We start from the raw sequence: 23,271 nt of genomic DNA on the forward strand, positions 1-23,271 counted from the left end.
GCCTCCAGATGCCTTCCTTCCCTTGGTACTAACTCTGTCCCTGCCCTTCCCTTCACTGTACCCCCAAACCATCACACCCCACCAGGGACAAACCCCCCAGTCTTCCCTCTTACTCAGGGTCCCCACCTTCCTCCTCTACTTCCTCCTGACTTATTTCCCACGCTGATCCCTCCCCACCCCATCTCCCCCAATTCATCTCCCTTTTCCACACCCTAGGAGCACACGTCATTCATCCATTGGTCCGAATCCCCAACCAAAGGCGTGCTGCCTCAACTGCTCAGCCTCCTAAAAGCCCCCCAGGTTCTGTTAAGACAATAGGAACATTTATGGGACAATCATTTTTTAAAACCTCCGAGGCACTCCATTGCCTCTGCTCAAGATACCACTTGACTCAATGTCTTGGACGTTGCAGGGCCTGGCCCGTGGCTGAAGATGAATGTCTCTGCGTGTCCAGGGTCAATGACTTGTGGGGTCTTATCAGCGCCAGCAGGGTGGGAAAGGTAATGGAGAACCAGTTCAAGGGACCCCACTCCCCCTCCGTCCCATCCTCACCCCTTTGGTGCAAACGCCGTCTACACAGCCTGGGTACCACGGTTTATTTTTATCTGTTGATTTTGCGATTAACAAAGAGAAGGCGCCTCTTTCCGACACGCTGGTTCAGGGGTTCAGCGCGTCTCGCTACCTTGACCTCTTTACCAGCCTCCGACGTCGCGGCGTGGCTGCACAACTGGGAAAGATTTACACTTATTTTCCTATAATGGAAAACTCATCGCCGGACATCCAGTTACTCACTTTGATTTGTTTTCTTTGGAAGAAGCGGCCGGCGGCGGCGGCGGCAGCAGTGCCCCAAGCTGGGTCATTAATATGGCAGCAACAGCAACAAAGACCTTTACAGCCGCTGCCTGTAAACCGTGGATAAAGTTCAAGCATTTATTCTGTCTGAGGCCTCCCAGTGTCTATAAAAGCCCAGCACGATTATATGATCAGTGTCAAGACCCACTCTCCCTCTTTGTGCTCCGGGGTGCATTTCCTTGCCCTGTCCCTCCGTGTTGCCACCGCAGCTGCTCTGGTGCTAATAGCAACCCAAGGCACAGACGACTGGAGTGTTCCTTGGGCTTTGTTTTAAACATGGTGTTTGCTTGTGTTAACTACCGCCTGGCTCTCTGACACCCGTGAATGGAGCTATGCGGGGCTGTCAATCAACAACAATAATAATGCCATCTGGGTTTGAATAATACTAACGAGAAGAAGAAGAAGAGGGATACTGTGTATTAACATAGCACCTTTGTCCCAGAAGCTCAGAGGGCGTTTGGGATAATAATTCATTCATGCTCGGAGCACTGCTTGGCGGTAGATATTATGATCCCACCGCGGGGGACTGAGACACAGAGAGGGCAAGTGGCTGGCCCCGAGGTCACACAGTAAGTCAGGGGTGGCATAGAACTTAGTTGCTGAGAGTCCCCCAAAGCACTGGCCCTGCAGGATCACACTGATCTATGCCTCTGTGCCTCTGGTTTTAAGCTCTAGTTATACGAGGAGCTATAAGACCTAGTTTTTCCATACCTTATGGAATGAAGGAAAGGAAGAAGTGAAAAGAATGTCCTAGGGTGGAGGACACCTCAGAGATACTCAGCGTTTTCAGAGAGCCCATCCAAGCCAGGGGCAAGGAGGGGAGGGTGACCGGACGTAGGGGTACCACGCCGAGAGACATCTGGGATTTCCGAAGGGGTGGGAGGATGGTGGGAGGATGGTGGAAGGATGTTAAAGCGAGATGGATAAAGAGGAAGAGAGATTTCCCAAGTAGGGGAAAAGGTGAGCTCAGCACAGAGCCAGAAAGCTCTCAGAAGGCCAAACAAGGAGCAACAGCCAGCCAGAAGGAAGGATAAGGCTGGAGAGGCCGAGAATTTCCTGGTTTGGTCTAAAATCCCATTCTGCACTTTGCAGGTCCCACCGAGGTCCCTCCTTTCCCAAACCCCTTGGCACCCGGGGGGTTCAAACCTGTCACTTTAACTCAGTAGATTCTCTCCTAGCTTCTCTGTGCCTCAGTTTCCACCTCTGTAAAACCGGTTAATAACATTGTCCCATTGGGTGGCCTAGCACAACGCAATAACTTCCAAATTAATCTCTCCGACTCCAACCTCTCTCCGATCCCTGTCATTGGGTCGTGATGAGGATGAAATAAAATGCTGAGAACAGTGCATGACACACAGTGGTGCCTTATAAACGTCAGCTGCTCTTATCACAGGCGGTAATAGGACTGTAATCGTCACCGTCATCATCTTCCTCTGGCCTCTTCCTCCTGGACAGTTAAGGAATGGAACAAGCACCATGGGGAGAGTGTCCAGCCATATAAGGCCACGTGATGAAAGCTTCCAGGGCCACCTCCCTCGGCCGCGCTGTGTCGCTTTCAGGAACAGCACTCTGCAGACCGGCACTGCGCTACCCTCACGCGCTGTGTGCTTTAATCCTGTCTCCTCTGATAGACTCTGAACCGCGCACGGTAACACATCTAATTCTCCTCCATCCCCCAGGGCACCCAACTCCACTTGACAGGCAGCCTTTGCTCGGAAGACACATGTCACTTTTCCATGATTTCTCGACCACCTGCCATGTGCCGGCCTCTGAGCTGATGTATTAGGGAGGCTCTTCCCCCGGGAGATCAAATTCCTTGGTAGAAGAGATAAGCCATGTGAGGAATAATTCACAAACCTTAGCGGGCCTCAGAATTCCTTGGACGGCTTGTTAAGAAGAATCTAAAATGACTTCGAATGCCCATCGAAATTTCATTTTTATTCTTTTTCAGTGGAACTTGTGAAAGTCTGTAAGAAAAGAAATGACGAGATCAAAGAGACAGCCCAGAAAATCAACCTTGCAATGCGGTAGAGCGTGGATGAGACCAAGGAGAGATTGAAGTTGGGGAAATTGATTCGGGAGTAGCCGTCGTATTCTAGGGAGGCGCGAAAAGTGCCGAGCGAAATAACGAACTGATGGATTGGTTTTGAAGTCTGCTTAAACCTCTCATCAAATCCTTACTCTCCCGGTTCCCTCTCCCTTGCAGAGCTGGAGCTGACACCTTCTGCCCTATAAGTTCGTTATTTATGGTCGCGTCTGTCCTTTGCTTTTGTCCCTGACCCAGTTTAGAGACGCTTTATCACTGGGACTGCCTCTGCGGCCCTCTAGTTTCCAAGGCAAGCATTCTTGGCAATCAATAAACAGATTTACAGTTCCTCCCCAGACTTTCCAGGCAGAAAGCCCCTGCGTCACATCTCTCCAGGGCGCAGGCAAGTCCTCCTCCCTCTTCTCCATCCCTCACCCCATGCGAACACTTTGACCTTGAGTGGATTTGGGCTCCCATTTTCTCTTTTCCTCTAGACTCTGAGCTCCTTGAGGGCAGACCCCAACCTCTATCCCGCATTCCTTTTCAGTGTAGCGGCTGCCATAGTGTAGGTGCTGGAGAAATCTGTCTTGAAAATAATTAAGGACACATTTTATTAAAACTATCTGTCATTCTTTGTGTATTAGATATGGAATGCCACATCCCCTGTAGATATCCTTGTGAACGCATGTGTCTTACGGGATTTCTGTTTCAGACAGAATTTGTTAGATCCACACAAGAAGGCAGTGCCTGTGGGACGGCCTTCAAGAACAAGAAGTCACCTCCGTAACAGAGGAGTCTTCACAAATATATATGACTTCTTCCCTCCCTCCCTCCTTCCTTCCCTCTCTCCCTTCCCTCCTCTCTCCCTCCCTTCCCTTCCTCTTCCCTCCCTTCCTTCCTTCCCTCCCTCCTTCCTCCCTCCCTTCCCTTCTTCCCTTCCTTCCTTCCTCCCTCCCTCCCTTCCATCCTTCCTTCCTTCCTTTCTCCCTTCCTTCCTTTCTTCCTTCCAGCAACACACGGTGACTGTGTGAGATTCTTATACAAGGCACTGTGGGAGATTGGTTCCTGCCCTTAAGAAGTTCAAAATCCAATGAAAGATACACACCCACTCATCCTTTTATCGGATAAACTGAATTTTATTTGAAACCAAGGCACAAACCACACAGGTCCGCCTGTGTAGGAAGGAGAAACAGGATCGTGGTGCTGGAGCTAGAATCAGGGGAGCTGGACCGCTGGGCTGCCTCTCCGCAGAGGAGCTGTAGGCACAGCCTGGTGGGGTGCGGCCCAGGGAGCCAGAACCGCAGCGATAATGTGGCAGGTGAGCTGCGGGGAGATGGAGAAAGATATTGATGGACCTAAATGAGCCGCAGTGAGGACACGGGGTCCTACTCACAGGCAAGGACACGGATGGAAGCTTTGGGAACAGTGACATGAACCCCAAGTCCAATAGCACTGGCCCCAGTGGTCAGCCGGCCTTGGCCCTGTGTCTTGAGGCTGCGGTGCTTTCTACACTTTCCCCCGTGGCTGCAGGACACGCTGGACACTTCCCTTTGGGGCCTGGGCCTGGGGATTCATCTGGCCTGGGTCTGGATCTATCTGTCCTTGGAGCGTTTTTCTTGAGAACCCTCACTCCCTTCCCTCTCCTCACCCAGGGCATGGTCTTGACCTTCAGCCTGAGACGGCGCTCTCAAGCTGAAGCTCTCAGTCTTTGAAGCTCTGTGCTCCCCCCAGGAGACAGACCACCACGATGGGCAAAGGGCCCCCGGGCGCCGGCCCCCTGCTCTGCTGCCCAGTCCTCACCACGCCATGGATTTTCCTGGAGGGAAACAGAGGAATCCACACGCTCCCGGCTTGAAAAGATTCCACGCTGTCTGCACAAACAGAGCCTAGAGTCTCCCGGAACTGCCTTGCTCTCACCTCACCCCCAGAAAGGCTCCCTTCCCAGCCCTGGCAGGCAGGCTGTGAATTGTGGCTCTGACTGCTACACACTGATGTACTATGGGGCTGAGGCTTGGGGTTTCTGCCTTAAAAAAAATAAATCTCTGCATTTCCTCTCTGCATTGGTCATGCTCGTCTCTGAGGACCTTTACTTCCCAGGCAGCCCTGAGCAGCACAGACAAGCGGATTCTTGGGAGCGGCCTGACCTCACTGCAGGCACCCAGGCATCGCTGTGTGGTCTGCAAACACGGTCAGCCGACGTCCACCAGAGCCACACACACGACGAACCGTTCACCATGCTCGGATGCCTTTCCACGCTCTGGCGCCTCTGCCCACAATGCCCCTTCTTTCCTGCTCTGCTTGGGGAACTCCTGTTCATTGTTCAATGCTTAGCTTTAAGGGCGCTCATATTGGGAAGACTTCCCCGCCTCCCAAGTAGAAAGATCCTGGCTTCTTCCTTCACTGTGCTCTTTGGAGGTGCCTCAGTGACAGTGCTGAGGAGGCTGATTTATGGTTGTCTGTTTAGAGATCACTTCCCCATCTAGACTATGAGCGACCTGGGGGAGGCCCTCAGGAGACAGTTGTACAGGTTGTGCACTGTTCAACCCTCTGGGGTGCCATTCACATTGTAGTCTAAATATATCCTGCACAGTTCTAAGCAGCAGCTTTGAGGTAGTTGGATCTTATTGTTAATAGGGCCTGGCGCACAACGAAAGTTTGTTTATTCAACCTAACGTAAGGCCTCTGCTCAGATTTTAACTCCTCCTGCCCTGGTCCCATAAAAGATGAAAGAAACACGAGTTAGCCCAATAGCCTCACAGTGAGAAAATGTCCGGTTCCCCTTGGAGACAGTACATTAGTTATAGATCTAGGAAGATACTCAAGATCTCAATAAGGCCTTCAAACAGCTAATGGCTGGTCCAGGGGTATCAAAGGGGGTTTCAACTCATGGGCCAAATCAGATTAGGAGACAGTGACTCCCCAAAGCATTAAACTGACAAGTCCGCTGAGTCAGCATCCGAGCTCAGTGGGAAGGAAGGCCCCATGGATGTGTGAAGTCTGTCCTGGAGGAGCGATGGGAAGTGGAGGCTTGTGTGCCACGTGGCTGCCGCCCTTTCCAGTCTGGTCCTGGACGAGTGACAGTGAGCCGTCAGACAGTATAATAGGAGCCACTGTCCTGTCCTGCCCTGATGTTCTCGGGGTCCTATGACTGGTACATGAATTTTTGTCCCAGTGCCTCAGTTTCCCATCTATGTAATGAGATAACTTTCTTTCAGGGTTTTGGAGGGTCAAAGGGGAGCTTCTAATCCCGGCCCCGCCTCCAGTAAAAGAAAAAGACTCTGTGGGATACAGAGAGGCCCAGAACACCTTTCAGCTCACCAAGCAATATAGGATCCGCCCCCATCCTCACTCTGACACCCATTTATTTTCTGGGCGGCCCCCCTACCCCTGTATCCTGAGATTAGGAGAAAATGAAGATGGGAGGGTAGGAAAGGCAGTTATAATAATAACAACGATTCTGACTACTTGAAATGCAGTAGACAGGCATCAGTGGGTAGGGCAAGGGTTCTGGTTTGCCCTCTATCACTGAAGGAAGGGCCAGAGGGTCGTGATCAGGACCCCAGGCTCCGGGACCCCCTCGCCTGGGCTCAGCTCCGGGTCGTGATACTAGTCAGCGATGTGACGCCGAGCAATTTGCTTCACTTGACACTCCAGTTTCCTTGTCTGTGAAAGGGGGCTGACGTCGCACGTAGCTCTCAGAGTCGTGAGGATTAAGTGACCTAAGAAACGTGTGGTACTTAGAGCAGAGCCTGGTTCACGGTAAGCTTCCAGCGTTACTGTTACTTGTGTGGTTACTCTTACCATATGGTGCTGCCCTCCCAGCCCAACGAGGAAGGGGCCGTGGACATAGACAATGTGACAGGAGCACTTGAGGATGGACCGGGGGCCACCCAGTAGACCAGCAATGACCCGCTCCCATTGCTTCCACCCCACCTCCACCCCCGTTATCATTCCAGCTTTCACGGCCTCAGCTCAAGCTGTCCCCACCTCCCACCGCATCCTTTTCTCAGGTGGTCTGTGCATGAGTGAACGACCACCTGCCCCCAGCGTGCTCGGCTCTCTGCCAGGAACGTCAGAGCTCAGACACTCTGTCTTGAGTGCCAACCACTTAATAAAAGACCCTATGGACACTGGCACCTATAAGGTTTGCAAATCCCCTGGATGATGCCGTGGCTTGCTGCACTATTCCTAAGCGCATGCGTTTATTTATTACTCTTTTATCAGATGCTAAGTTGACTATGAGAGCAAGATCTTGGAGGAAACAAGAGGGATGCTCGCCCAGCCCTGGCGCGTTTCCTGTGGATCGGTGTGTAGAATGCCCGGGCCTCCCCTGTCTACCTGGCAAACGCTTCTCCATCCTTTCAAGCTCAGCACAACCACAGCCTCCTCTGGGAAGCCTTCCTGATCATCCCCTAACCTCTGAGCAGACTTGGTAACTCTTTTGTGAATTCTTTTTGCCTATAATTTATAATAGACTTTCTGACGTTATGCTTCAATTTCTTATTACATTCTGAGCATCCTGCAGGCAGGAAAATCCTAATTTACCTCTGACTGCCTGGCGCCTGACAGGGCCTGGTGCACTGCAGGAGTTCATCGTGTTTGTAGTGACACCTCTCTGCCCACAAAAGCTCTCTGGGGCCACGGATTTTCAGAGTTTAAGACTTGGTTTCAGGTATGAATCCCAGGCTGCCAGAAGGATTCAAAGCAAATATGAGGGAAGATATGTTGACAATTATGGTCATAAAACTCCGGAAAAACTTACCAGAAATTCTGAATCTTTTTCTTGGGCTTTACAAATAAGGGAGGATAATTTGGTCTTGACCCTGTTTGGTGGTGGGGACAGACCTGGCTCTCCACTGGCCTTCAGCTCCAGGAGTCTTTAAGATGACTTCTGGGCATATGTGGGTGCCCGTGGGCAAGACGCTCACCCACTTCCACCTCTCCCTCGCCCTGTCACACTGTGTAGGGTGCCCAGAACTGCCTTTCTGCCCAAGTTACAGCCTTCTTTCCAGTCAGGTCAAGTCCCACCTTCCCTACAAAGCCTCTTCTGATCAGCCCCATCCAAAGGGAAACTCTCCTTCCTCTGGGTTCTGGGCAGCATGACATTGACCAGGCCTCTGATTGGTTCAGAAATGTCACATGGGAAATTCCTCTGAAAGAAAACATTATTTCTCTTAGGCCTCTGTTTCGCTCCTCAGCGCTGAGCGCAGTTTGGGATCCTGGTGTGTGTGTGTGCATGTGTGCATGAGTGCGTGTGTGTGTGTGTGTGTGTGTGTGTGTGTGTGTTGGCATGGTAACATAATATGTATAATCCGATTCGGAGATCCTGGTGTCACATCTGGAACAAAACAAACTCATTTCTAACATCTTGCAGGGTGCATGAGGTCTCTGCCACACTAAGGTCTCGAAGAAACGAAGCAGCCCCCAAACAGGGTGGAGAGCTGACATTCCTTCCCTGCCTGCTGGCCTGCCCTCCCCCTGCCCACCACCCCAGATACAGAATGGAAACTTTCAGGGGAAAAGAATTCTGAACAGCTGTGCGAGAGACCACACAGATTCCCCACATCTGCCAGCATCCAGTCGGTGAGCTCATTTCCCCGGGGGCTGCCGTCTGCGTCTGTGGGGTCCACGTCAGTCTACCTCGGGAGGGGCTGCGGAGGAAAGAGGAAGTGGCCCCAGGTGGAAGGAGACCTTTCTCACATCAGAAAGCTCACTGGAGACAGGCTGAAGGGCGAGGGAGCCCACGGACACCTGCCTTGACGAAGAGAGTTTGCTTTCGAGAAAGTCCCTTTGTCCGTTATGGTTGAAAGGAGGTATTATCAAATGTACAATGGATTTTAAAAAGAAACTTCACTCCCATCAAGTCCTCCTCCTCCCTCCCCAAAGTCAAAGTCAAGAAGCGACTGCTGGTTAGAAAATATCCTACAAAGGAATATGGCCCTGGACCACGACAGCTTTCTAGGGTTAAAAACAATGTTTTAATGTGTACATGCCCTATCGTCCACAAAGAGCTTTCACCCTTTCACTTGTGGCATCTGATCCCCAGGTGGCCGTCTGGGAGAGGTGGGCAGACAGCGCTGACATCCGTGTTGGTACCAGGATAGGTACTGATGTGGATACTGATGTGGGCAGAGCACCCAACCTGATTTTCTAACGTGGAAGCTGAGACTTACAGAGGCTTCCTGGATCGCCCAAGTTCACAAACCAGAACAGAGGACTCGGGCTCTTGCATCTGACTTGTAAACCCACGTACTTTTCCTTTTGCAAAACCGTGAAGTGGTCTCTCAAGCTGCCTTTTTCTTCTTCTCCCGCTTCTTGAGGGCCCTGTCTCACAAACCCAGCCAAGCCCTGGGATTCCTGTGGGTAGGACACAATCTCTTCCTGAGTTGAGTTTGGGGTCCACACCCCGGCAGAGCAGCAGAGGGGGGGTTTCAGCCACACTATCCAACCCCTTTGGAAAGCCCACCGTGATCCTCTGGATGTGTGGCTATGGCCCCAAAGTGTGGGGAACCAGGCTTGTGGGAGATCTGGGTACCCAGGCAGCCCGGCATCTCCTGTCGAGCTCTAGGGCATCACCTATCCTGGGCCTGGGCGTTGTCACCTGTAAATTAAGGGGGCGGGGCCAGTGATTTCCAGAGACACTCCCAGCTCCCCGGCTTCCAGGGTTCCATGACGGACAGGGGACAAGGGTGGAGAATCTCCCTGGAGGGAGCCTGTGCCTCTGAGACCCTTCCCTCCAAGCTTGTCCTGCTGTCAGCCTGGAGCTGGGCCGGCCCTGCCTGGCTTGGGGACCCCTTTGTGCAGCATCGGTTGAAGGCTGGGTGAGGGCGGGCTGGGGCCAGCAGGGGGGAGACCCACTGGGGTATTTTTTTCAGATGCATATGTCCCCTCTCAGGCAGCCCTTTCAGCGCTTGGGACAATGTGCTCTTTTTGTCCCCAGCTCTTTCAGCCGCCTGTTCATTCTCTTTGCATCTGCTGTCACACAGGACATCCCGGCTGGCAGGCGACCATGGGGACACATTGTGCTCCCTTAATGAAGCATGGGGCTGGGGATATGGGGGTGGTTGGGGGCCTGTGAGGGCTAGGGGTGAGCCAGGGGCACCCCATCTTTCCACTCCAGGCTCCTCTAGAGGAAAAGGACCCTCAGCCCCTCTTTTACCTCTTACTGTCCAGACGGATGTGACTAGTTCCACATCAGAGGCTTCGGAGATGGGATGCTTGGTTTGGGGGGGGTGGATGTGAGCTGGAAGACAGAGGGTGCCGTTTTCCCTCAAGGAAACTGAGGCACAGCTGGGCAGGTAGGAGGGAGGTCCTGGGAGAAGGGGGGTTCCACCAAGAGCACTGGGCCTCCATCCTTCCCACAAAGAGATTCCCTGCGCCATCCAACATCCGAGCAGGTAAGACAGGACGCTGGGTACCCTCCTTCATTCTTTAAAAACTTGCCATGCCGTCAGCCACCTGGGGTTAGTTTCTAAGGGGTAAGTTTTGAAGCCAGGGTGGTCAGGGGAATGATCTCTTGGGGTCCCCTCAGGCCCTCATGGGTTAGAGTCGGAGGCCTTCTCCATCCAGGTGAAGAAGGAAAGCGGGATGGCTACAGAGCTTGCAGGAAGTGGCCAAGGGCCATACAACGTACAATAGCACCCAGGTGGGCAGCTGGGGGAGGTGGCAAGGTCGTGCGTGGGTCTTCCCCTCACCCCAAATGTTCTTGAAGAAGGTCCTGCCATCATGTTCCCCACCGCCCAACAGTAAAGAAAAATGAAACCGCTGGAATCCTGGGGGAAGAGAGGCTTTTCTCTCTTTGTGGCTTGTGGACACACATCTGTGATCTCTGCACCAGAGACGATGATGCTACCAGAGCCTACGGCTGTCTGCACGGTGGGCATGGCCAAGGCACCTCCCCGTCTCCCATCCTGGTGCCAGCGGGCAAGGCAGCCCCGACGTTTCCAGACAGGGCTGCCCTTGGTCGCCTGCGGCTCTCAGGGCCAGCAGAAGTCCTTTTCCCCAAAAGGGAGCCCCTCACTCCAGGCCCTTCCCTACTTGCTAGATAGAGTCACCTTGCGTATGCCAGGCTTCACTACGACGTTCTGGCTTGTGCAGATGGCTTCCGGACGGTTCCTGCAACTTCAGAGTTGGTCTTTCTGGTGTGTTTCCCGCCCCAGTCCACCCCTCACTCCTCCTGGCCTGCTTCCCCGCCGCCCACCACCCTAAAGAAAAAAGCCTGGGCCTTGTCCAACAAGGCCCCCTGTCCCCTTTAACAAGCAGAGTGTGCTGGCATTGCGATTGGTGGTCTTCTCCCTGAAGGTCGTTAATTGGTACAGAATGTAGACTTTAGTTGTCTTGCCAGCCCTGATGAAAACGCAGCTGGCAGGTAGCCGAGACGGAGGAATTTGTCATAGGTTAGATCAGCCCAAGCTCTAAGAACCAAGTGTACGGCTTATGCAAATAGTTTTGCTTAGCATGGATCCTGTGTTCCTCTCCCCCTTCGCTCCCCCGGCAACGTTTTTCCAACCGAAGGGTGGGAGGGGTACAGGGGAAGGCGCGGAGCAAGCACTTACTTGCCAGATCTCATTCTACATCAGAAAGGAGCAAATTGCTTTCCCTAAAAAAAGAAAAAGGCAGGGGGAAAAGAAGACAAAACACCCATCCTTTGGGCTAATGTACAGAGCCGTTTGAAAGCTGAATGGCTCAGTAAGAAGGGCCAGCAGTGAGTGTATTTGGAGAGAGACTATTATCCCCCATCAAAACCCATTCACGCTCTCTGGGAGGCCTGCAGAGCACCTGGGTGGGGACTTGGAACATGGGGATCTCTTCTTCCCTTGGCCACGATGATGTCACCTCCTCAACCCAGATGCTGACGTCAGCCTCATTTGGCCAGAGCATCTGGGCACCTGCAAATCCCAGCAGAGAGAAGGGTTGCAGTGGCTACTCTCAGCACGTGTATCCAGCAGATAAGCCAATTCCAAGCTGTGTGATTTGGGATACACCACTTAACCTCTCTGAGCTTCAGCTTTCTCATCTGCAAAAACAGGGGTAGAACCCTTCCCACATACTGAAGTACTATACCTGGCACATAGTAAGGGCTCAGTATGAATAAAGCAAGATAACAAGAGAAAGTAATGAGAACGCTGCCCTGTAAGCCATAAACAGTAAAATGTTGGCTGAATCTTGACTGGCTCCTAAGGTTGGTGAAAAGACCAAAAAAAATAATCAAGAGAAAAGTCGAATTTCAAGGCGTCAAGTTGGTTCAACCCTGGTTGTATGGAAGATGGGGGCGTGGGGTGTGACTGGGGAAGAAGGCTGTGAGGTTAGTCTAGGACAGGGTTTCCCAACGTCAGCTACTGACATCTGGGGCTGCGTGATTCTTTGTTAAGGGGGTGCTGCCTTGTGCCATTAGGACGGTTAGTGTCCTCTACCAACGAGATGCCTGTAGCAGGTTCCCCGGTTGTAACAACCAAAACGGTCTCCAGACATTCCTAAATGTTCCCTGGAGGACAAAATCTCTGTCAGTTGAGAACTACCACTGGTCCAAGATAACTTCCCCCCAGGCAAGCAGATTAGTGACCTGGTGAGCCCCTCGGATGTGGGCATGGGAGGCTTACACTTCTGCTGCTGCCTGACACTGTGGCAGAGATCGCAGTTGCCCGGTTAAGGACCATCATGAAGGTCAAGGAGGGTGTGAACCGGATTTCTGTGCATGCCAAGGATGGAGAGGGTATCGTCGACTCCCGGTATCTAGTCTGTCATGGAAAGAGCTTGGAAGTCATCATTCCATCCTGCCAACAAGTAAAAAGCTGAACAAACTGAACAATCAACAAATCTTAGATCCATCAGAGAGGTGAAGTCAGAAGGCAAAGCACTGCCCCTCAAACTGGAGAGACAGACAAGTGAATACAGAAAAGCACAACTTAGAGGACTAGAAACCCACCAGCCAGGGTAGGAAAACCTAAACTGTAACTGACAGATGCTGGAGCCTCAGGATGGACAAGTCTGAGAGGTAAAACTCCGGGGGGACCCCCTCCCCATTTTTGTCAGTTCTACCTCCAGGATCTCTACCAGGTTCTCACAGTGATTACTGGGGGGTGGGGGGGAGGGGAAAAGGAAGAGCATTCTGTTCTTCTTAACAAGGCCTGACCTCAAGAGAAACTATTTTCCTGGAATCTGTCCTACTGGGGTCTGATCACAGCCCAACCAGTGGGGGAAGGGAAATACCTACAGCCCACTCTAGACATCGCATTGCACCTAAAGCATGGAGGTGGGGGACCGAGAGGTGCTTGTGGAGCTCAGAGTCCGGGGACACAGGCTCACTAAAGGACTGAGACCTATTATAGGACCACAGAAGGCTTCCTCTCCCCCAGCCTTACCACTACATCCCTAAAGTCTTTGCACCCAGGATATCATGTCCGCTCAGCAAGAACAAATTACAAGGCATACTAAAAGGCAAAGACAAAGTTTGAAGAGGTGGAGTAAGCATCAGAACCAGACTGGTATGTGGCAGGGATGTTAGAATGACCAGACTAGGAATTTAAAACAACCACGATTAATAACCTAAGGGCTCTAACGGATAACACAGATTGGCAATGTAAGCAGAGAGATGGAAATTCTAAGAAAGAATCTAAAAGAAAGGCTAGAGATAGAAAGCACTGTCACAGAAATGAAGGATGCCTTTGATGGGCACATTAGATCACATACAGCTGAGGAAAGGATCTCTCAGTAAGCAACAAGGTCCTAGCACAACAAGGTATAGGATGGGGAGCTGTATTCAATACCTTGTATTAACTTACAATGGAAAAGAATTGGAAAAAGAATCTATATCTATCTATCTATCTATATCTCAACTTGAGGATATTTCAATAGAAATTTCCAAAACTGAAAAACAAGGAGAGAAAAAGACAGAGGAAGAAGAAGAAGAAGGAGAAGGAGAAGAGGAGGAGGAGGAGAAGGAGAGAGAATAAGAAGAAGGAGAAGGAGAAGGAGGGGGAAGGGAGAGGGAGGAAGAGGACGAGGGAGGGGGGAGGAGGAGAGGGGAGAGGAGGGGGAGGGGGAGGAGGGAGAATAAGAAGAAGGAGAAGGAGAAGGAGGGGGAAGGGAGAGGGAGGAGGAGGACGAGGGAGGGGGGAGGAGGAGGGGGAAGGGGGGAGGAGGAGGGGGAGAGGAGGGGGAGGGGGAGGAGGAAGAAAAAGTGTCTAAAACCTGTGAGACAACTACAAAAGGTGTAATGCCTGTGTAATGGGAATACCAGAAGGAGAAGAAAGAAAGAAAGAACAGAAGAAATATTTGAAGTAATAATGACTGAGAATTTCCCCAAATTAATATCAGACACTAAATCACAGATGCAGGAATCTCAGAGAATATCAAGCAGGATAAATGCCACAAAACTATACCTACACAGATCATATTCAAACTGCATAACATCAAAAATAAAGAAAAAATCTGGAAAGAAGCCAGAGGGGGGCAAAAAACCCTCATCTATTCTATAAAGAAACAAGGATAAGAATTACATCCAACTTCTCAAAAAACCATGCAAGCAAGAAGACAGTGGAGTAAAAGCATTTCAAGTGTTGAGGAAAAAGCCCACTAACCTAGAATTCTGTATCCATCAACATTATCCTTCAAAACTGAAGGATAAATAAAAACTTTCTCAGACAAACATTAAGGGAATTCATCGCCAGCGTATCTGCCTTGGAAGAAATGTTAGAAGAAGTTCCTTCAGAGAGAAGAAAAACAATATCAGTCAGAAACTCGGATCTACATAAAAAGAGGAAGAGCATTAAAGAAGGAATAAGTGAAGGTTAACTTATTTTTCTTGTTCTTAATTCATCTAAAAGATAACAGTTTGTTCAAATTAATAGCAATAATATATTCTATTATGTATGCTTATGTATGTATATACATGCTTATGTATATATATATATATATATATATATATATATATATATATATGCTTATATATAAGTGAAATGAAGGACAGCAAAGATACAAGGTATGGGAGGGAGCAATTAGGATTATTTTGTTAGTATAAAGTACTTATACATGAAGCACTACAGTGTTATTTGAAAGTGGACTTGGATTAGTTGTAAATATATATTGCAAACTCTAGGGCAACCACTAAACAAGTTTTTAAAGAAAGAAGTATTACTGATACACTAAGAAACTATAGAAAATAGAATCATTGTAAAATGCTCAATTAAGCCCACAAAGGCAGTGGATATTACACTGAGATCACAGGAAATAAAAGCAAAAACTGAGAAACAGAACTACATCAAACTTCAGCACAGCAAAGGGACTCATTAGCAGAATTCAAAGGCAATCTGTAGGATGGGAGAAAATATTTGCAAACCGTATATATGATAAGGTATTAATATCCAAAAAAATAAGAAACTCCTAAAACTCAGTAGCAAAAAAAATTTTTTTACCTGATTTAAAAATGGGCAAAAGACTTCCATAAGCATTTTTTCAAAGAAAGCATGAAAATGGTGAATAAGTACATGAAAAGATGCACAACATCCCTTATCATCAGGGAAATGCAAATCAAAAACCACAATGAGAACACCTCACACCCATTAGGACAGCTACTATTTTTAAAAGACATGCATGCACAGAAAATAACAAGTGTGGTGCTGAAGGTAAAGAAATTGTAACACTTGTGCACTGTTGGTGGGAATCTAAAATGGTGCAACTGCTACTGAAAATGGTATGGAGGTTCCTCAGAAAATAAAAATAGAACTACCGTATGATCCAGTGATCCCACTTCTGGATATATAGCCAAAAGAATTGAGGGCACAGTCTTCTTTTTTTTTTTTTCATTGGAGTACAACTGTTTTACAATTTTGTGTTAGTTTCTGCTGTACAATGAAGTGAATCAGCTATTTGTATACATATATCTCCTCCCTCTTGAACCTCCCTCCCACCCACCCCCATCCCACTCACTTAGGTCATCACAGAGCACTGAGCTGAGCTTCCTGTGCTTTATAGCAGGTTCCCACTAGCTATCTATTTTACACATGGTAGTGTATAAGTCTTGAAGAAGTATCTGCACTCCCACGTTCACTGCAGCATTATTCAGAATAGGTAAGAGGAGGAAACAGCTTAAGCATCCAGACGAATAAACAAAGAAAATGTGGTATATACACACAACATAATATCAGCCTCAAAAAAGAGAGACTCCTATCATAAGCTACGACATGAATGAACTTTGAGACGTTATGCGTAGTGGAAAAAGCCAATCACAGAAGAACAAATACTGTATGGTCCCACGTAGATGAGGTGTCTAAATTAGTCAAACCCACAGAAGCAGAAAGTAGAAGAGTGGTAGCCAGGGGCTGGAGGGAGGCAGATAGGAGGAGTTGCTGATCAATAAGTATAAGCTTTCAGTCATGCAAGATGAAAAAGTTCCAGAACAGTTTGCATACAGTTAACACTTTTGTACTGTACACTTAAAATGTCTAGGATGGTAAATTTTATGTTATGTATTTTTTACCACAATGAAACACGCACATACACACACCATAAAAGAGAGTGGAAAACAAAAATAGGAACAAAGAATAAAGACAAGGGATAGAAAACAGTAACATATATGGTAGATATTAATCCAACTATATCTATAAGCACTTTAAATGTCAGTGGTCTAAATATACCAATTAAAGACAGATTGTCAGAGAGGATAAAAAAGAAGACCCAACTATATGTTTTCTACAAGAAAACCATTTTAAAAACAAAGACACATATAGATTAAAAGTAAAAGGATAGAGAAAGATATACCATGCTAACAGTAATCAAAAGAAAGTGGTGCAGCTATATCAATTTCAGACAGAGCAGATTTCAGAGCAAGATAGGTTATCAGGGATAAGGAGGGGCATTACATAATGATAAAGGGGCCAATCCTTCAAGACGACATAACAATCCTAAATGTCTATGCACCTAACAACAGAGCGTCATACCGTGAGGCAAAAGATTGAAGGAACGGCAAGAAGTAGATGAGTCCACTACTATAGCTGGAAACTTCAACACCTCTCTATCGGAAATGGGTTGATTGAGCAGAAAGAAAATTAGCAAGGACAAATTGAAATCAATAGCACCATCAATCAGCTGACTATGATTGATATCTATCAACCATTTATCCAACAATAGCAGAAGGCATATTCTTCTCAAGCTCACAGGCAGTGCTCGCAAAGATATACCACATCCTGGGCCATAAAACACATACTAACGTATTTTAAAATACAATGTCTGCTCTCAGACCACAGTGGAATTAAACTAGAAATCTATAACAGAAAGGTAGGTGGAAAATCCCCAAATACTTAGAGAGCAAACAACACACTTCTAAATAACAGAAGGATCAAAGAAGAAATCTGAAGGGAAATTAAAAAAAAATTTTTTTAACTAAATGAAAATGAGAATACAACTTGTCAAAATGTGTGAGATGCAACAAAAACCATGCTTAGAGGGAAATTTATAGCAGCAAATACATATATTAGAAAAAAAAAAAAGATCTAAAATCAGTCATCTAAGCTTCCATCTTAAGAAACTAGAAAAAGAAGAGCAAATTACCACCCCCCCAAAAAAAACAGAATAAAAGAAACAAGAAAAATTAGAGCAGAAATCAATACAATTGAAAACAGGAGATCAACAGATAAAAACCTGTAAGGCTACAGGCAAAGCAACTGCACATAAGCGCTGTACTCCAACTGATAAAGTTATTTCCTATGGGGGTATGAGTAAACAATATGATTCTGCTATAACTGTGTACTGGAAATGGACAATTAAGTAAATGGAAGGTGGGGAGTGGGGGCCAATTGTTCACTGTTGGAGTGAGAGATTACAGATAAGCAAGGGGCGGAGGCTAGAATAAACCATGTGGTAATGGATTAGAGTTGAAGAGGTTAGCATGAACTTATGTTCCCACATGGTTACACCTAGAAATCTTTACTGATATGTGTACATACATGAGATAGTGTACACACATTTATCGCCTTGCTTTGCCAGCTGAAAGAGCCTAAAAGCAATGGCACTCCAGTAGCAATGCGCACAGCTAGTACCCAGATCTTGGTTTCTAACACCATCCTCCAGTGAAAGGGACCAGGCTTCTCAAAGAAATAGCTGATTCAAAGACTGGGTCAGGAAATACACAGAACAAGTCTGGAGCACCTTGCATTTCCAGAAAGTAAGGAAGTCCTCAAAAAGTAAAGTGAGTGAAAATTAAAGTGAGATAATATATATGAAAGCAGTTTATAAAGCATTATGGCTTGTAAGAATTGTATGTCAGTAAGAACAAATGGATCTGAGTAAGGTCCGTGAGTTTCAGTGCATGGGCAGTATGATATCTGCTTTGACTGCTCTGAAGGTTTCCTGATTCTAGGATGTTGAAGTTGTAGAATAAGCAAGTCTGAATAAAAGAGATATCACTGTATTTAGAGAAGAACAGGTCCTTGCTTTTGTAAATATCTTAGTACACAAATCATCCCATTCCCAATGCACACAGACATAAATAGCTGCTTCTCTTACATGTGCATGTTTTAGATTTATCAGGGCCGTGAAGCCTGAATCGTAAACTCTAAAAAGCCTGGAACCTTCGGCAAATATCTAAGAGGGGCGTCCTGCATTCTAAGCACCATGGTATTTTCTTTCTTGACAAGGAAGGCAGTTCATTGCCCTCAGTGTCCCCCATCTCATCCTGCTCCACAAAGATCGACACGAAAAGGTACAAACGTTCTGTTTTCTTGTCTAAAACTCTATACAGTAAGCCCCCTACATACAAACGAGTTCCGTTCCGAGAGCGTGTTCGTAAGTCCAGTTTGTTCACAAGTCCAACAAAGTTAGCCTAGGTACCCAACTAACACAATCGGCTATATAGTACCGTACTGTAATAGGTTTATAATATTTTTCACACAAATAATACATAAAGAAACACAAAAAATAAAGAAAACTTTTATTCTTACAGTACAGTCCCTTGGAAAGTACAGCAGTATGGTACAACAGCTGGCATACAGGGGCTGGCATCGAGGGAAAAGGCAAGAAGAGTTACTGACTGGAGGAGGGAGAGGAGGCGGGAGGTGGTAGAGCTGAAGGATTGTCAGCAATAGGAGACGGAGGGCAAGCTGCAATTTCACTCACGCCTGACGTTGATGGCACAGGTTCTGGTTCCCTGCTGGATTCAATTCTATCTACCCTCTTGAAAATATGATCCAGTGATGTCTGGGTGGTAGCTCTTTTTTTCTCGTCATAGATGACACGGTAGCACTGGAATGCATTCTGAATGGCTGCCGCAACCTTCGTGCACCATTCTACGTTCGGGTCCTGTGCCTCAAAAACTAACAGTGCCTCCTCAAGTAAAGAAAATCCCCTTGCCATTTCCTGCATCGTGAATCTCTTCAGTTCTTCAGTTACTTCTTGCTCCTCTTGTCTCTCTTCGTCCTTTTCTCTGGGCCTCCAATTCCATCAGGTCTTCATTAGTAAGCTCCTCGTGTTGCACGGCAAGGAGTTCAGTGAAGTCCTCCTCTTGCAGATCTAGCTTGAAATAAAGACACTGTACTACGGTACTCTATACAGTACTGTACAGTAAAGTACACAAAAGCAGAACCACTTGTAGAGGATGCACGCACGTGACAATGTACGTCAGACACGTGAACTAACTTACGTGACTGGACATGCGAATGCACGTTTGCATGTTTGAAAGTTCAAAACTTCAAGGTTCGTATGTAGGGGACTTACTGTAATGGCTCCTCGTGGTCAAAAGAAGTGCTTTTCTGGACATTCCTTTCAACAGCAGCACAGTTTTTCCACATGAAATATTCACTAACCCATTAAATATAATGAGTAACAGCTGGAAACAACCTGATCCACCACCCCCTTGATACTAGTAACTGTTCTTAAGGTACCTCCAAAGGACCACTGGCTCCACATGACAGAGCTTGAGAAACATTGGCCTAACAGACAAGATGCCAACTCCTTAGCATGACACAGAATGCCCTTCACAATCTGGCCCCGAGATTTCCAGCCTTCTACTGCGCTACATCTCATACCCTCCCTCCACACATGTGAGCATCTGTGTACCTCAGTTTCCTCATCATTAAAATGGGGATGATAAAACTCACATGGCTGTTGGGAGACTCAGTTCAGTTCCTACACTTAAAGGGCTCAGATAGTGCCTGGTACTTAGTAAGCACTCAATACATATTAGTCTCTATTAATTTTTTACATTAACCTTTGACACAGCCCTACAGAAATTCTTATTGTCTCCAAACAAATAGTGTTTTTTAGAGCATCTGTATTTTGCATATGTATTCTTCTACCTAAAACCTCTTGTCTCCTTTCTTTCCTTTACAGCCTAGCAAACTCTTACTCATCCTTCAAAACCCATCCCAAATATTTCATTTGGGAAGCTCTTCTAGTTTTCAAGGCGAAGGTCAAGTGTTCATCCTTTGTTCTCCACAGCACCCAATACATACCTCCATCATGGCCTTGCCACACAGTACTGAGGGTCAATCCAGGCCAGTAGTGAAATATGCATCCACATAGCCATGAGTTCTGACATCCAGCAATCATGCAAGAAACTTTTACTGGGGAGAAATGCAGTGATAAAGGCAAAATGGGGCTTCCCTAGTGGCGCAGTGGTTAAGAATCCGCCTGCCAATGCAGGGCACAGGGGTTCGAGCCCTGGTTCGGGAAGATACCGCATGCCACGTAGCAACTAAGCGCATGAGCCACAACTACTGAGCCTGTGCTCTAGAGGTCACGACGCACAACTACTGAGCCCATGTGCCACAACTACTGAAGCCCACGCACCTAGAGCCCGTGTTCCGCAACAAGAGAAGCCACCACAATGAGAAGCCCGTGCACTGCAACAAAGTGTAGCCCCCGCTCGCCGCAACTAGAGAAAGCCTGCACGCAGCAACGAAGACCCAACGCAGCCAAAAATAAAATAAATAAATAAATTTATTAAAAAAATAAATAAATAAAAGCAAAATGGCCTGGTCGCAAACTGGGAAAGGATTAACTTCAGATTTTATTGTAAAACTATGCCCACAAGAGGGCAAGAGGTGCTTAAGAATGATTTTTTAAAAAGTGGCTTTGAGGGCTTAACTAAAAGGGCACAATTGAATGTTTTAGCGCTGGAATTAATGACCCAATGGCAGCTTAGCAAGGACGCTACTCCCACTGGCTCAGAAAAACCCTCAAATCAGTAACTGGGGGTCCACTGCCTTCCCTCCTGGAACGTCTCTCAGCTGTCTGGATGACCTTGGACACGCAATGCCCACATTCCACTGCGCGCTCATGGAACCCTGTGCTCAAGACCTACCTCCTCAATAATGCTCTGACTTGGACCCTTCTCTGTCTGCTACTCATCAAAACGTGTTGTCTGACAGCCCACCTATTTAGAGACTTTGAAAGATCTAACCATAGTTTTTTTGAAAGAACTTTACTGAGATAACGTTGACATATAAAAACTGCATATATTTAAAGTGTACGACTTGATGTCTTGATATATGTATTCACATCCACAGGAAAGTTTAAGAGGAGGAGGGTGTCGGGCAGGTAGACAGGACCACGGGCAGCCCTGTGCTGGCACGGGCTCCTTTTGTGCTCTTCTAGGTACTGGCCTCACCTATCCTGCAGGAAACCCTACCTCAGGAAAGCTTAGAAAGACTGCATCAAAGTGGCTTCTCCGTATCCCCACTTCTAAGCCAAGATGTGACTAAGCACTCAGATGCTGGCCATCTTGCTGTTAGTCGCCTGGTCAGTCCAGGCCAGGATCTGATCACCAGTTCTGGTCAGACACGTCCTACTTACATGTCCATTGATGGAAAACCATACTGGACCCCAGAACGGCAGTGACTGTGGACTCATTCGTATCCTCAAAGACTTCTCAATCTTCTCTTCTCCTCTCTGAGTACTTCTGGTGTCTTTCTTCCCAAATCCCATGTTCTGCCATTTGGTCATTTCCGGAGCTTTCTTCGAGATCTTTACACCCTCACCCTTGCATGTAGTTGCCACCCCTTCCACTGCCTTATGACAAGCACTCCATCCATTAGTCACCACATTGCCTACTCCCCCCTCTCAGCTCCTCTGCTGATAACCTATTGAAATCGTCAACAGAAGTAGATTATCCACTCTGGGAATCTATTTTCTTTGACTCTAATCACCCTGGTTGACTTCTCCTTCTCTGAGACTACAAGACTTTCTCCTTTCTCTCACAGCCATCAATCGATTTGTGATCACTGATGTAGAATAATTCTTCTATGAGTCTGGACAGAACGTGCATGCACACAGACAATCCTTGCCAACATGACACTTAATAATAATAATAATGACAACAACATCACCAAATGGTGCTGCCTGGACTTCTTTTTTATGAGGAGGGAGAGACAAAAGTAAACAGCTGATATCATAGAGTATTTTAGAGTAGACAGAGGGCTTTTATCTATTTCAATAGAAGCCTTCTGATTGACTGCTCACTTCATAGTCTATCTGCTCCCAAAGTAAAACAGTTCTGTGTATTCCAATGCCTGAGAGAGGGGCTCGAGGCAGATGATTTAAGACGACAGAGCCAGACCCAAAGGTGCCGGAGCAGGAACTGGTTCCCCTTATGCTGTCTCTCTTCCTTGGGGGAGAAGCTGACAGTGGCTGATCCTAGTTGCTAGCCAGGAAGAGAGGCAGAGCAGAGGAGGTGCTGCTTCCTCTCGAGGTCTCCCTCCTTGGACCGGGTGGAGTGGATTCCTTTGCCTGTTGTTTTCCCTTGGGGCCCCGCAGAAAGAACACCCCAAGTGTGAATGCTTGCGTAGGAGGGACCCAGGACTACTGTGGAAAGTCTGTGGGTGTGGGGAGATGGGGGGCATTGAGGTAGAGGATGGGGTGGGGAGAAGCAGGGTGGCGCTTCAGTGGAGATCAAGTGTACAAGCACTGCATGGGCTGGTTAGAGAGGAAGTGAAAGGCTCTTTGCCCCAAAATATGGCTTCCCCAAGCCTGAGAAAATAGCTGGAATGCCCTCATTACACATCCTGCTTCTTTAATACAGTAAGAGTTTCTGATAAAATGCAAAGGTTTAATCGAAAAGAAGTAGTATCTTATACTCCGCTTATTTAACGCTGAGCCAGGCACAAGGAAGTGAGACAGCAGACAGGTAAGTTCTGACAAGTCAGGAAGGATGGTACAGGAGAGTTGCCCAACGTGAGGAATTGCCCAAGTGATGGATGCAATGTGATAATAACATGAGCCCAAGTGGGGGGAGACGGTGGCTTTAGGAGAGGGGGAGGGACACCTATGACAAGACTCACCCATTCCCCTACTTTGCTTCAGCCATCCCAAGCCTGATGTGAATTTCAGTGTGTGTGTCAGTTACTCAGGGGGACCCTGAGCATGCACCTGGGTCAGGTTCTCCATGCTCACCTATATTCGGG

At 47.7% G+C, this 23,271-nt stretch overlaps 1 long non-coding RNA gene across 1 annotated transcript in view; it reads right to left on the reverse strand.

Annotated features, from left to right (window-relative positions):
- Positions 1 to 793: 793 nt before the first annotated feature.
- LOC137775701 (uncharacterized) overlaps positions 794 to 23,271 on the reverse strand; it is a 102,851-nt gene continuing 80,373 nt past the window's right edge. Inside the window, exons 3-4 of the long non-coding RNA XR_011076070.1 lie at positions 2,710 to 2,819; positions 794 to 902 (exon numbers count right to left, since the gene is read on the reverse strand). This is a non-coding gene — a long non-coding RNA (uncharacterized lncRNA). The remainder of the gene's footprint in view (positions 903 to 2,709; positions 2,820 to 23,271) is intronic.

This window comes from Eschrichtius robustus, chromosome 13, assembly GCF_028021215.1.
Source record: "Eschrichtius robustus isolate mEscRob2 chromosome 13, mEscRob2.pri, whole genome shotgun sequence".
Classification (NCBI taxonomy): Eukaryota; Metazoa; Chordata; class Mammalia; order Artiodactyla; family Eschrichtiidae; genus Eschrichtius; species Eschrichtius robustus.